This window comes from Dermacentor andersoni, chromosome 9 (genome assembly GCF_023375885.2).
Source record: "Dermacentor andersoni chromosome 9, qqDerAnde1_hic_scaffold, whole genome shotgun sequence".
In the NCBI taxonomy this organism is placed as follows: Eukaryota; Metazoa; Arthropoda; class Arachnida; order Ixodida; family Ixodidae; genus Dermacentor; species Dermacentor andersoni.
In genome coordinates this window covers 12,058,373-12,064,675 of record NC_092822.1, presented here as the reverse complement: position 1 = coordinate 12,064,675, position 6,303 = coordinate 12,058,373, and positions in this window count along the sequence as shown.

The following is a 6,303-nucleotide window of genomic DNA, read 5'->3' as shown; positions in this document are numbered from 1 at the left end:
TCCCGTGACGTAACGGGGAACCACCGCGCCGCCTGCTCTTCTGTGTATATTTCGACTCTGTTGCTTTTACTCGGTCGTCTACGCTGCCTGGGGATCAGTAGCTAAGGTGTTGTGATGCTAGGGCCAAGAAAGCACTGTTGTACGTATGTTTTCTGAAGACTGAGCTCTACGATCGCTTTTGATTGCGCGGTGAACACTGTTGTGTGAGCGCGCGCTGTCCTTGTGTGAAAAGGTGTGTCGATGTTGACTCTTTTCAACATGACACATACCCACGAGAGGGATTGATCACAAAATGAGAAATTACATGAGTAACTATATAAATAAAACAAACGTTCTGAAAAATCAAGACGATAAACCTATTTAAAACAAAATATAATCATCAACCTATTTTTATGTCAACTGCAGGACGAAAGGCTCTACAAGCGATCTCCAATGACCCCTTTCTTGAGCTAGCTGATCCCTGCATGCTTGTGGCGGCGAATTTCCTACTTTAATCACCCTACCTTATTTTCTGCTGTACCCTACTGCGCTTCCCTTCCCTTGGCACCCATCCTGTAACTCTACTAGTCGACCGGTCATCTGCCCTATATACGTATTGCATGGCCTGCCCAACTCCATTTTTTTTTCTCCCTCTATGTCAACTAGGATGTCGGCTATCCCAGTTTGGTCTCTGATCCACACCACTGCCTTCCTTCCTCTTAACCTTACGCCTAAAATTTTTCATTCCATCACTCTTTTCTCCAGCGGACTACAGATTCACTCACAATCATAAATTATAGTTCTCTTGACAGGTTATTGAGAAAGTATAAAACGCACGCACACACGCGCATACACAACTGATTGCGTCGGTTTAGAAATGCGTTAGGCTAATGGATTATTTTGACTTGGGCTGGTTAGGCATCGAGCACCATATCATGCAATATCCGTTGCATGTCTCAGTAATGTATTGACATGGCTCAACGCATTATAATGGCACAAAATGATATCCATTCTAGTCGGAACAATGCGAAAAACGCTGGAGTTCTATGGGTTGAAAGCTAATGGGATGCTAACTGATGAATATGGAGTTATAAGCTAAGCGCAATTAAAGTATGAGTAAAAAATGCTGGGAGGAGACTGAAAGAGGTCATCAAGGTATAGGTAACTGTTTGCGAGACAAATCAGTGATAGGCAAAGTGCAAGATTACGATACGTCAACACGCAAGTAGCTCATGGAAGCTAGCTAGGGACTATTTGTCACCACCTCGATTCGAAAGAGTTGACATTAGCAATTACCATCACTTACTCATCAATTCGCGATCTATCTTGCGTTCGCCGTGTGTTGAGATAGAAGTCGAGTCATGCACACCGTAAATTTACGGGTACACGTGTTGCACACCGCAAACGTTGAGCGCATACATGAACCCTGGCGCGCTGTAAATATAAATACAGAGTTCTTTTGGAGAGCCTTGGCAACACTGGCGTTGGGGCGCTTCACGAATACCTGCACTGGCACGTATACATTCATGATTCTTCAGGTTTTGTTCCGAGTGAATCCTCCCCAACTTTGCCCCCCCCCCCCCCCTTCTGGCTTTGTTACTTCAGGAATGACGCCATGATGATGATCTCTATAAGAGATGATTTCAGGCATGACATGATTTCTATAAATATAGATAACCACCTAGTCTGCTTGAGCTAAACAAGTATTAGTATATACATCTATTGTAGTTTAGAATTTTACTTATTTCTCCTTTTTATTTTCTCCCTTCATTTAAAATCTATATCACTATATTCCAAAGTTACCTATGCATTTAACGACTCCGTCTCCGTCAAATCCTTCAGAGCGCCCTAAAAAAATTATCATGGAACTTAACTTTATACGAACCAGTTTTAGTGCGTACTGTTGCGTACTCCAGGGTAGCGTATCGTACTGCTGCCGAGTAGTAGCGGCGCCTGCCTATCGAAGCTCGACCGACGTTACTTAGTGGGTAGCGTGGCGTTGTCGGCGGGCTGCAGGCATCCGGTAGACCATGGCGACCAAGCAAGGGCGAGACGATTTCTAGTGCGAAACTTGCACGGTTTATTCAAAGGTAGATGAAAGAAAATGAGAAGAGCATGAAGTGACTAAAAGTACATTTCGGAGCCCCTTAAATAGGCTCTCTACAATCGTGGGCGGGATCTTGCTTCCGTCGACGTCACGTGACCGGCACAGAAAGAGGGCCCCTCCTCCTCTGGTTATACCTAGCTTGCTGAAAGGAAGAGGTCGTCTAACCTCCTGGAATTGTAGACGCCTGTCCGCCTCTTCTGCGCGTTGCGGGTTCGTGGAAGTTCTCCTCTAGGTACAATTCTAGAAAAGGGTCTCTCTAAACTCGCACACCCACGCACACATACACACACAAAAGAGGCCTGTACACTGCGGCGCTTCCGACAGACAGGCAGACACTCGAAACGGTCATGGCGAATTAGAAAGTCACGCTTCATTTCGACGAGGCCTGGTGGAAGCAGGTAGGGTGAGAGAAAGTTCTTTCTGCACGTGGAGCGGGACGCCAACAATAACAGGGGAAGTCACGCCTCATTTCGGCGAGGCAGGGTGAGATGGTCGATTGAAATTCCTGTCAACACGTGGTGCCAGACGCCAACCCTAACAGTACGCAGGTGGACGCGCCATGAGCTCGGAGCGCATTGGCTCGCTCAGTTAGCTGTGGATAGCTGGCGCCACACAGGTGCGCAGCCGAATAATAAGCGGATGATGAATTGTTTAGAAAACATCAACTGCTTACACTGTGGAACGTTATAAACAACAAGATAGCGTTAGCTAGTTACCTACAAATGCATTCCGATCCTGCGGCTTTTTTTCATCTGTATCTAACGAAAACACACACCTACAACACCCGGCACATATGTTACAATAAGGAAAAAATACCTACGAACTACGGAACCCAGAAACTTAGCTATAGAATTTCCAGTTTTTTAAACGATCACCATCCTACTGTAAACATTATCCAGGAAAGTAAATCACTCAAAGCTTTCAAAAATAACATCACTATGTATCTATTGTCACTGCAGGCATGACCACTCCTTTTGTTTCTTTTTTCTGTTGTTTCTTACAGCATTTTCCCAATTGTACATAAATGTTCAATATGAAATAACTCCAGTTTCAATCTTAAAAAAACCACTCTGTATTTCCATCTCGTTTAGTGTTTGTTTCATGCGCTGAATGTCTTGTGCTCTCGAATGGGAGCAAGAAGGGCGCAGACTCCTTGTCAGGCATCCACTTGCCTTTTGGTCTGCGCCCTAGGCAACTGTACCATACGTTGTCTGAATAAACTCTGACTCTTTGACTCTTTGATGATGATGATCCGCTTTAATGGCACGTATCACCTGAGGCGGTTAGGCCAAGAATCCAATGGCAGTAGGTGTGTGTGTGTGAAAACATTTGTTGGAATGAGGTCCGGAGGCTCGACTTCTTAAGTCAAGGCGGGCCGCTCCCACGTTGGCACTGTCAGGCCAAGCCTTTCAGCGACATCATGGGCCCTCTGGACGGCCCTTAGTTGGTCCTGAAACAATGGGCTTTGAATCCTTTTCTGCCACTGTGTCCATTCTTCAACGAGGTTGGGGAGAATTGCGGGGCACCCCGCCAGCATATGTCTGATTCCAATGATGCCATTACAATCGTTGCAGTCCATCTTAATCTCCCTCTCTGGATATATTTTATTAATGGTGTACGGTGTGGGATATGTACCTGTTTGCAATAATCTCAGTGAGACTGCCTGAGCCCTGTTCAGTTTTGAATGTGGCAATGGGAATTGCCTGCGTCCTAAATAGTAGTGTTTGGTAATGTCATTGTATGTTATTAAATGATCTCTAGATTCCCTGGCTTGATGGTGAACGGCTCGGTTGTGACTGTCACGGTTAGCAAGTCCTCGTGCCAAGTCATGAGCAACCTCACTGAGGTTTATCCGAGTCTCGTCCACTTTTCCCATATGCGCAGGAAACCATCGAATTTCAGTTCTCATAATCCCAATGTTTTCAAAAAGTTTAGCTGCAACACCAGCTACGTAGCCTTTATCAAAACACTTTATAGCGGATTTCGAATCACTGTAAATGCAGGCCCACTTATTACTCCTGATGGCTAGAGCAATTGCCACTTGTTCCGCCACCATGGGGTCCTTGGTAAAAATAGTGATAGCATCTTGCACCTTCCCTTGATAATTTGAGACAATGGCCGTATATGCTTCTTTACCTTTCACCCAGGCTGCATCAACTATAGCTGCCAATTGGTTCTGCTGTTCTATTGCCTGCAAGAGTGCTTTAGCTCTTGCCTTTCTCCTTTCGACATTATATTCTGGATGCATGTTTCTGGGGAGAGGGTTGGTTCTGATCTTTTTCCTAACGTCAGTCCTTAATTCTACTTCAGCCTCTATTGGGCTCCTTGATGTATTCAGTTCTGCACCTATTGCCTGTAATATGTTCCTGCCAGCTCGTGATTTTGTCAATCTTTCGTGTTGCGCTAGCTGTTGGGCCTCCGCAATTTCTTCCATTGTGTTGTGCACCCCTAGACTCATGAGTTTGTCAGTTGCAGCGTTACTGGGTATCCCTAGGGCTACTTTAACGAGCTTCCTGAGCGTCACATTCAGTTTGTTAAGTTCTGCCTGCTTCCATTTGAATAATCCAGCCACATATGTGAAGTGACAGAGAGCAAAGGCGTGTATTAGCCTCAAAGCGCTGTCTTCTCCTAGGCCTCTGTGTCTATTGGTAATTCTCCTTAGTAACCTAATGACTTCATCTGTTTCATTCGATATATGTTGTATTGTTCTATAGTTAGTATTGTTTCCGTCTATGTGATACCCAAGAACCTTGATTTTTTCTTCCTCTTGATTGCGGATCCTCTTTCCTCTTGATTGCGGATCCTTCATGAGTGTATAAGCACACTCTTGGCTCATCTTCCGGAATGTAACCTCTTGGTTTACGACCTTTTCTGCAATGTTTAATGACTAAGAGTTCTGATTTGGCTGCCGAGCATTTCAACCCCATGTCTTTCAGTGTGTTCTCTACAACGTATAAACTTTCCTGTAATCTGGTCTCTGTCTGTCCTACATTGCCCTTGGCACTCCATATGGTTATGTCGTCGGCATATATCACATAATGTATACCCTCAATTTTCTCCAGATTTCTTGCAACCTTGGACATTGCTAAATTGAATAGCATGGGTGAGAGCACAGCCCCTTGTGGAGTGCCCCTATTTCCCAAATTCTTAGCTTTTGATTTAAGCTCACCCAGCATGAGTTCTGCAGTTCGATTTCTAAGAAAGTCCTTAATCATGTTAAAAAGTCTCTTACCTAACCCCATCTCCGAGAGGACGCCAAGTATTGCCTTATGCTTTATACGATCAAAAGCTTTTTCCACATCCAATCCCAAAAGAGCTTTCGTATGCGCTGGGCTGGCCTGTATAAGTTGGTGTTTGATCAGCAGCATAGCATCCTGAGTTGACAGCCCGGGACGAAAGCCGATCAAGTTGTATGGGAGGATGTCGTTCTGCTCAACGTATTTAGTGAGTCGATTTAGGATGACATGTTCCAGAGCTTTGCCTAGACAGGACGTTAAAGAAATAGGGCGGAGGTTGTCCAGAGTGAGTTGTTTTCCTGGCTTTGGTATGAGGATAGTATTGGCCACCCTCCATTCCTCTGAGCATACCCCTTTTCTCCAACACTCATTGAAATGTTCAGTTAGATAAGAAATTGATTCATCATCCAGATTTCTTAATATCTTGTTAGTTATTCCATCAGGTCCAGCCGCCGATCTACTATGAAGACTGTGAAGAGCCGCCCTCACTTCACTCTCAGTGAAGTCCCGGTCAAGTTCTTCACATATGCCTCCCCTACATTCGGGAGGTGCCAGTAGGTGGCTTAGGAGAATTCTTGTTTGAAGCGGAGAAGCGGCAAATTAAAAGAAAAAAAGAACAAAACAAAAAGAAATACTTTGAAAACTACAATAGTATGCGAAGGAGCAGTCAGATTAACTGAAAGAAATTGATGAGAGAGGTAATTACGAATGAAAAAATAAAGTCAATGTTAATAAAGGTGTTAGCTAATTGCAGTGAAATTAATAGTGATCAGATATTATAATAAAGCTACAAAGTTAGCAGGGTAGTAATTCTGTTTTAGTTAAAAATCAAACACTGCGCAACAAACATCTCCGTGACTATAGCCTATTGTTGAAGCTTCAAATGATATACCGGAATAGTTAAGCCTAACCCAATATTGCAGAGTGGTGCTCCGAGTAATCTCTTTGTCTGCTTTTAATATCGTCAGAAAGATAAAAACA